Raw genomic sequence first — 9582 nt, 5'->3', positions numbered from 1 at the left:
TATTATGTAGTGTCCTTCTTTGTCTCTTGTAATAGTCTTTATTTTAAAGTCTATTTTGTCTGATATGAGAATTGCTACTCCTGCTTTCTTTTGATTTCCATGTGCATGGAATATCTTTTTCCATACCTTCACTTTCAGTCTGTATGTGTCCCTAGGTCTGAAGTGGGTGTCTTGTAGACAGCATATATATGGGTCTTGTTTTTGTATCCATTCAGCCAGTCTATGTCTTTTGGTTGGAGCATTTAATCCATTTATATTCAAGGTAATTATCGATATGTATGTTCCTATTGCCATTTTCTTAATTGTTTTGAGTTTGTTTTTGAAGGTCTTTTCCTACTCTTGTGTTTCCTGCCTAGAGAAGTTCCTTTAGAATTTATTGTAAAGCTGGTTTGGTGGTGCTGAATTCTCTTAACTTTTGCTTATCTGTAAAGGTTTTAATTTCTCAATCAAATCTGAATGAGATCCTTGATGGGTAGAGTAATCTTGGTTGTAGGCTTTTCCCTTTCATCACTTTAAATATGTCCTGCCACTCCCTTCTGGCTTACACAGTTTCTGCTGAAAGATCAGCTGTTCACCTTATGGGGATTCCCTTGTGTGTTATTTGTTGCTTTTCCCTTGCTGCTTTCAGTATTTTTTCTTTGTATTTAATTTTTGATAGTTTGATTAATATGTTTCTCTGCATGTTTCTTTTTGGTTTTATCCTGAATGGTATTCTCTGTGCTTCCTAGACTTGATTGACTATTTCCTTTCGCACCTTAGGGAAGTTTTCGACTATAATCTCTTGAAATATTTTCTCAGACCCTTTCTTTTTCTCTTCTTCTTCTGGGACCCCTGTAATTCGAATGCTGGTGTGTTTAATGTTGTCCTAGAGTCTCTGAGTCTGTCCTCAGTTCTTCTCATTCTTTTTTCTTTATTCTGCACCCTGGCACTTATTTCCGCCATTTTATCTTCCAGCTCACTTATCCGTTCTTCTGCCTCCGTTATTCTATTGATTCCCTCTAGAGTATTTTTAATTTCAGTATTTGTGTTGTTCATCACTGTTTGTTTGCTCTTTAGTTCTTCTAGTTCCTTGTTAAATGTTTCTTGCATTTTCTCCATTTTGTTTCCGAGATTTGGGGTTATCTTTACTAACACTGCTCTGAATTCTTTTTCAGGTAGGTTGCCTATTTTGTCTTCATTTATTTGGTCTTGTAGGTTTTTACCTTGCTCCTTCATCTTTAACATATTTTTTTGTTGTTTCTTTTTTTTGGTGGGTGGTGCTATATTCCTGTCTTACTGGTTGTTTGGCCTGAGACGTCCAGCACTGGGGTTTGTAGGCAGCTGGATAGAGCTGGGTCTTGGTGCTGAGATGAGGACTTCCGGGAGGCCTCACTCCAATTGATATTCCCTGGGGTCTGAGGTTCTCTGTTAGTCCAGTGATTTGGACTCGGAGCTCCCACACCTCCAGACTGAGAACCAAGATCCCGCAAACTTCGTGGCACCGTAAAAAAAAAAAAAAAAAGAAGAAGAAGAAAAGCAGTACAATATCAAAGAATAAAAAACAAAATAAAATTAGATAAAAATTATATTAGGAAAAGTAAAACTATAATTGAAACAACTGCAACAAGGTAAAATAAAACTGCAAAAGAAGAAAGCGGGGGGGAACAAGCCAAAAGGAGAGAACAATAACAAAGTATAAAGATTAAAATAAAATTAGAAAAATAAAAATATAAAAGAATCAACAACAATGAATCAGCAAGGTAAAACAGAACTCCAATCTAAAAGAGGAAAAAAGAAATAAAAAGGGCTTGGCTATGGGGCCGGAGTTTAGGCGGGGGTGGGGGGTTGGGGTGTGTGTGCGTGGAACTTAGGCAGGGGCGGGGTTTAGGGTGGGGCGGGACCTAGGCGGGTGAGGGGGGTGTGGGGGTGGGGGTGGTGACGTTTGAGCATGGGGCGGGTCCTAGATGGGCGACGTTCAAGCGTGGGGCGGAGCCTCTGCTTAGGACTTGCTCAGAAGGGGAGAGGCAGCACGTGGAAGGAGGGCCTGTGGAGTGTGGAGTTCCGGAGTTTGGAGGTAGGGCCCTCAGTGGGGATGTGTGGGTGGGGTTTAGGCCCAGCGCGTTGGAGGGGGTCTCAGAGGGGGTCTCCGAGTGTAGAGATGGGGCCCTGGCTGGGGGTGCAGGGGCGGGACTTGGGCTCTGCGCGGCAGGAGGGAGGCTCCGCGGGATTAGGCCCAGGAGCCCAGCTGGCTCCCCAGTGCCTGAGTGGACAGGGAAAGCACTGTTCCCGTTCCCTTATGTTCTTTCGTGCCACCCCTCCCCGCCCCCCCCACTGTGTACCCCAGGGTCTCCCCCGTCGCCCCTGGACCCCTAACCGTGGGTGGGTCCCGCTGGGTGTAGGAACTCCTCCCCTCCCCCAGCCGCCCCCAGTGGTGCCGGTCCCGGAGGTCCGCCTTTACTTTGCTCTCCCTTCCCTCCCTCCCACTCCCTCAGGACCCGCGGCTGGAGGGGGCCTCGGTGGGCAGAGGATCAGGCCCGGGATCTCAGCAGGCTCCTGGGGGCCCATGTGGGCAGGGGAAACCTGGCCACGCTCCCTTTTGATCCTCTGCCCTCTCGATGGTCCCCCAATTTCCCCCTTCGGGCGTGGGATCCCTTCCCCTCCCCCAGCCGCCCCTCAGGGGCGCCAGCCCCGTCCCGCCTCCACTTCTCCTCCCCCCTCACTCCCCCCACGCCCCACGTCCTACCCGGTAGCTGGGGGTTCCTCCCGTCCCCTTAGGTGTCCGTGGTCCCCCACCGGCGCCTGGTAGGTGCCCTCGTTGTGAGGAGACGCGAATTCCGCGTCCTCCTAGTCCGCCATCTTGACTCCGTCCTGAAAAGTAGAAATTTTAAATAACGTATTGGGTTGGCTAAAAAGTTCGTTCGGGTTTTTCATAAGATCTTATGGAAAAACCCGAGTGAACTTTTTGGGCAAACCGGTAATAGGGTAACTCTGGAAATCAGATTCTGCCCTGTCTCCAGTGTTTGTTGTTTGGGTTTTTTTAATAGCTTTTCTGAACTAATTCTGTAGAGTCTGTAATCTTTTTCATGTTTAGTCATTATACGCTGTGCTCAGTTAGCTCAGTGGTCAGTTAATGAGCGGGCAGATATTTCCTTAAATTTCTATAACCAGTAGATCTCGCAGCCTTTGCCAAGGGCTCTGTGTGCTTGGCGGGGCTCCTCTTCAGCACTGAGCCAGGCCGTCGACAACCATGCCTCAGCGTTCACTCCGTGGTGTGCAGACCGTCAAGGTCAGCTAGAGGTGAGAACGTAGGGCCTTCTGAGGTCTTTTGTGAGCATACGCACAGCCCTAGGCACGCTCATAGCCCTGCACACGCACATGGCCTTCGAGATTCCCATGAATGTGTGGAAGCTTTTCAAAGCCCCTTTGGAGATTCATTCCTCAGCTTTTCCTCTGAAGCTTTTTGGCTAATTGTTTGTCCCAACTGTTGTTCACTGCCTCAGGCAGCCACAAAGCTCCCCGCCGCAAGTTGCCTTTAATGTTTTTTTTTTTTGACAATCACCCCCGGGGGAAAAAGGCATTTTGATGGAGTGAACGCCAAGTCAGGTGAAACAAGGATGACTTTGCAAGTGGAGTCTTCCAGGGAGCTACCAGAGAGGTCAAGTACTGACAGTTCCCCAGGAATGAAGCTTTAGAGGAGCTCCGACTGCATTTCCACCTGTCTGATGGCTCTCGGGCTACTGGTTTTACTAGGCCTGGTTTTCAGGGCAACCATGGAGCTGGAGGTGGGTAGATTGGAACAGGGCAAGTTAAAACACCATAAGCCTCACTGTTCTTACCAAGATTTAGCCATTTGGGTTGGATAAAGCTTCCCAGATTACTGCAGGCCTTCGGGTAACTTCGGGACTTCTGCCCAGGGTGGTTTTGACAATTTATTGTCAGCTTTTTTGGAAGAGAGATTGTTTTTTTTTTTAAACATCTTTATTAGGGTATAATTGCTTTACAATGGTGTGTTAGTTTCTGCTGTATAACAAAGTGAATCAGCTATATGTATACATCTATACCCATATCCCTTCCCTCTTGCGTCTCCCTCCCACCCTCCCTATCCCACCCCTCTAGGTGGTCACAAAGCACTGAGCCGATCTCCCTGTGCTATGCGGCTGCTTCCCACTAGCTATCTACCTTACGTTTGGTAGTGTTTATATGTCCATGCCACTCTCTCACTTTGTCACAGCTCACCCTTGGAAGAGAGATTCTTTGGATCTCTGTATTACCAATTAGATTTGTGTTCTGGAAGATCACTCTGGTCCTAGTGTGTAGAAGATGCTGGGGTGTGGGGAAACGCTGGAGTCAAGGAGATGAGCTGGGGGTTTTGTGGTCAACAGGGGACACATGATAGCCACCTGCACTGAGGGGTGGCCATGGGAATAATACTCATAACAAGGCATATGTACTGCATGATGAGTTTGCTAGGTTCTGTGCTCAGTGCTTTACATGCTTTTTTGTACACCACCATGCCTATTTTAAAGAGGATAAAACTACATTTAGAGAAGTTCAACTCCTTGCCTAAGGTCACGCAGCTAAAATGGGGTTAGAGCAGGTTTTTGAATCTTCATTAGTCTGACTTTAAAATCCTTGCTCATAATCACTACCCTATATGTCTAGGAGCAGGCTCAATGACTACAGTAAAAAAATCTTCACTCAGCAGATATTTATTGATGACCAGCTGTGTGCCAGGTACTGTTTTAGGAGTTAGGGATATAGTAGTGAACAAGATATGAAAAAAAAAAAATCCCTGTTCTCATGGAGCTCACATTCTAGTTGGTGGAAGCAATAAACAAGATATACAAGCAAACTCTATGTTGGGAAGTGATGAGTGTTAAGGCAGAATAGGGAGAGGAAGAGGGAGGGCCGTGCTAGAGAGTGACGTTTGAGCAGGGATCTGAAGCTGGGGGAAGAATCACGTCCACATCTAGGTGAGTAGCACTGTAGACAGAAGGAAGGGCCAGTGCAGAGGCCCCGAGGCGGGAAACTGTCTGGCTTATGCGAAGCACAGCAAGGGGGCCAGGGCGCTGGGTGCAGCTGAGTCAGCCAGGAGGAGGAGGATACGGAGACAAGGGCAGCGCGGTCATGAGGATCCAGGTGAGTGGGCCTCGCAGGCCACTAGAAGGAGTGACGTGATTAAAAGGATGGCCTCTGCTCATGAGCTGAGAATAGGAAGGCAAGGCCAGGAATCTGGGGGAGAGGAGGCGGTGCCTCGGGCCAAGGTGGTAGCAGAGGATGAGGTGAGGCGTGATCCGCTTCCGTCCCTGTTCTGAAAGGAGAGGTTACAGGATCTGCTGATTGCCTGGGGGTGGGGAGCGAGGAAGGAGGCTTGTCAAGAATGACTCCACAGATTGCAGCAACAAGACGCTACAGAGAAAGGAGTGCTTGGGTTGAGCCAACCGTATGTGGCAACCAAATGAAAAGATGGTTCCCGAATGGAGGCGCAGCAGCTGGAAGGGTGGAGTTTCCCTTGCTGAGAGGGGCAAGAGTGGGAGACAGAGGCTGGAGAACCAGAACAGCTGCCGTGTCAGGGCGTGTCTGGTTGCGTTACCTAGTCAGTGCCCTCGTGGAGTTTGCACGTAGAGAGTTTTATGAACACATCTGTTGTTCAGGGAAGGTACTGAGCCTGCGTAAGCGAAACAGTGTAGAGAAGGGGACCAAGAAATGACCATGAATAGCCTAATGGTGAAAGGGGGGAGGGGAGAGAAACCACAGAACAAATACTCAAAAAGCGTAGTCCTCTGTATCTCTCCAACTTCTTCTTGCACCTTGTCCACCTCTGCAGAGGCACCCCTCCATCAGCAGTAGTCACACTGATGACCTTGAATTATAAAAAGGAATAAACAGAGCAACAGGCATAGGGCACCGCCTAGTGCGTGTTCTGTGCCACGCTCTCTGTACTTACTCACGTGCCATCTCACTAATGTTCAGTGTATGCTGAGCGATCGGGGGTCTGACATTCATTTTGAAAAGATTTCTGCAAAAATATGTTAAACTTGACATAAACAAACCTTTGCAATTTAAATGGGAAAGGCTCTGTTTTTGGTAAAATGGTGGACAGGCTCTCGCCCAGGGATGATGGGGCAAGTGAGACTTCTCTGCGAAAGTCCAGTTGGGCAGAGTTGGGAAGCAGGGGCAGTACTTGGGGCAGAACTCATTCACATCCTCCTAATCCAGGGTCAGGGCCATCCATTTCTTAGAGGTCTCCCCAGGCAGAAAATGGACGTGGTTTGCTAGAGAGAGTTCACGTTCTCTGCTTGCATTAATCTTCCTTTTCCAGGGAGCTTGCCTGTCTGCGGAGGAAAACACGCGGTACGTCAGCATCTCCGCTGTAAATGAGAACTCTCTGTTCATGCTCTTCCCGGGGACTGGCCCGCTGCGCCTCCATACGGGAACCATCTTTTCATTTGGTTGCCACATACGGTTGGCTCAACCCAAGCACTCTTTTCCCTGTAGCGTCTTGTTGCTGCAATCTGTGGTTATAGCTTTTAAAGACTTAATAAACGGATGTGTTTTCTATCCCCGAGGAATGAAATGAAGCTTGTCACTTGGCGTTGTTCTCCGCCATCATGTTTTTGTTGCCATTTGTAGAAATGGGACAGAAAATGACTGCAGCTCCTTTGTTGCCCAACTGCCTATGCCACTTCCAGTCCTTGGGAAGGAAATCAATTGTTTTTGCAAATTTTCTTCCGACATTTGGTTATTTTCTGTTGAAATTGTCCCCATTCTTTCCTCTGACCAGCCCTTGGCTCTGGGATGGAGAAAGAAACCACTTTTCCCCTCTCAATGAAAAATCAGCTACTATTGTATCCTTTCATTAGATTTCTGCATCTCACTTTGTCACAGGATATTAATGAAATAGAAATGTGTATGCCTGTATGTCATGCAACTTTACTTTTTTTTTTTTCCCAGAAGTTATTTCTTGACCATTCCTGCGCTTAACTAGGTACCAAACACAATGCTTATAGCACCCAGGCGAAGAAACTATTTTAATCCCACTTTATTGATGGGACAATTGAGGCCAAAGAACGTAAATACCTTGCTTAAAGCCAGTGAGTTTTCTTCACGACAGTGTCTACTGCCCCTCGTGAGATCAATATCACCTCCCAGGAAGAATTTCTTTTTACGTTTGTGCATTTTTGCATAGGAATCACAATCTGAATAAAAATATCTCATGCTTCTTTTTTGCCAAATATTCTAACACATTGTGTGTCAGCTACTAGAAAAATACTGCACAGGGTTTCCCTGGTGGCGCAGTGGTTAAGAATCCGCCTGCCAATGCAGGGGACACGGGTTCAAGCCCTGGTCCGGGAAGATCCCACATGCCGCCAAGCAACTAAGCCCATGCGCCACAACTACTGAGCCTGCACGCCACAACTCCTGAAGCCCGTGCACCTAGAGCCTGTGCTCTGCAACAAGAGAAGCCACCGCAATGAGAAGCCCGCACACCACAGCGAAGAGTAGCCCCCGCTCACTGCAACTAGAGAAAGCCCACGCACAGCAACAAAGACCTAACGCAGCCAAAAATAAATTAAAAAACAAAAAACCCCCAAAACTGCACAGATGCACGTGACCAGTTACACTAAGAATAACAGGTTTAAGTAGGATGGCTAGACTTAGAACTTCTTTTAAATGGTTTATTTTCCAAACCTGTAACCCTGCTTTAGAACAGACATTTTATACCACTTGAAAATTTTTGACTGTGCCACAACCAGTAATTATAAAATTTGGGTTACAGTATCATGACAAATTAACTCCAGCCAAGAGGGCTCAGGTGAAAGAAAGACATTCACACTGGCAACTAATAATTTTAATTAAATCTTAGGGGTTTTTTTTCAGACTATTAGTGGATACTTATTCTAGGAGAGGGGAAGCTGGTCAAAAATGTTTTGAAGTCACTTGGCACACATTGGGAACACGTTTGCCAAGGTTATCAACTGAATAATTAGGGATGGATTTTGACACCATTCTTAGCCAACAACTTATTTAGTGAAATTGGGCAAGTCACTGACCCAGCAGTGGCCTCAGTCCTGGTGGGGCTGGAATAAGGGTCTCCACGGCCAGGTGTATAAGAGGGGGTGGGCAAGCGGAAGGCTGGGCTGGCGGTAATGTGGGACCAGGCAGGAGAGGTATTTCCTGATATGTCTTTGCTGCTTACAAAGGACTCCACCATGAGGTACACTTAGAATAGTGAGGCCAGGAGATGGAGAACCCACAGGACTCTACACGAAGAGGGAAAGATTCGACTCAGATGGGAGAGATTTCCAGTCTCCTTCCAGCAGGGGTCAGAATGAGGGCCGTTGTCTTAGTCTGCTAGAGCTACCTTCACAAAGTGCCACAGACGGGGGGGCTTAAACAACAGAAGTGCATTTTCTCACAGTTCTGGAGGCTGGAAGTCCAAGACGAAGACGTCAGGAGGGTTGGTTTCCTCTGAGGCCTCTCTCCTTGGCTTGCAGACGGCCATCCTCTCCCTCAGGTGGTCTGCCCTCTGCCTGTTTGTGTCTAAATTTCCTCTTCTTATAAGGACACTGGTCATATTGGGTTAGGACCCCCCCCAGTGACCTCATTTTAACTTAATTACCACTTTAAAGACCCCCTCTCTAAATTCAGTCACATTCTGAGGTAGTGAGGGTTAGGATTTCATATGAATATGGGGAGGTGGGGGACAGAATCCAGCCCCAATGATTTTACAGTGGTCACCAGATTACTTTTTTGTGTGTGTGTGTGGTATGCGGGCCTCTCACTGTTGTGGCCTCTCCCATTGCGGAGCACAGGCTCCGGACACGCAGGCTCAGCGGCCATGGCTCATGGGCCCAACCGCTCTGCGGCATGTGGGATCTTCCCGGACTGGGGCACGAACCCGTGTCCCCTGCATTGGCAGGTGGACTCTCAACCACTGCGCCACCTGGGAAGCCCGAGAAAGACTCTTAAACAGAACTCACTCCCTCTCCATTCTGATTAAGGAACAGAGTCTGTCCTTATGTGCATTGGTGGTCTTTACATCATAGCCCAAGGTAAGGGCTGCTGAGAATCTAACATCCCATAATTAGTCCCCCACTGTCATCGGGACTAAAACCAGACAAAACCCAACATGCCTCGATAGGACCCACAAGAGACGACTGCTTGCGTGACATGATCTGGGAAAGTCCCACAGGCTGGCCCACTCTCAAATATCTCTTCCAGTCTGTGTCAGGCACAGTCCCCATGAGACCCATGTCAGAATGGACACAGGTCGCCAGAGAGGGAAGTTGGCCCATGATCAGTAATCACCACCTTCGTACTGCCAGCCCACCTTAATGAGAAGAGAGCTCTATGGGGGAATAGGACACAGACACTCTGATAGAAGTAGGAGAGTCAGGGAAAGATGCTAGTAACAGGGTATCACCTGGGATCATCACCTGGGATCACCAGGTCTCAATGAGATGCTAGGTGAAGCCGCAGTGTCCCCCGAGTGAGACAGCCCTGGGTTCCAATCCAGCGCCTCCACTCACCTACTAGCTCTGTGATATTGAGAAGATTACGTAACTTCTCTAAGTAACAGCATCTAGAAAATGCAGATAT

The sequence above is a fragment of the Tursiops truncatus genome, chromosome 18, assembly GCF_011762595.2.
Source record: "Tursiops truncatus isolate mTurTru1 chromosome 18, mTurTru1.mat.Y, whole genome shotgun sequence".
NCBI classification, from domain to species: Eukaryota; Metazoa; Chordata; class Mammalia; order Artiodactyla; family Delphinidae; genus Tursiops; species Tursiops truncatus.
Note: the sequence above shows the minus strand (reverse complement) of the source record.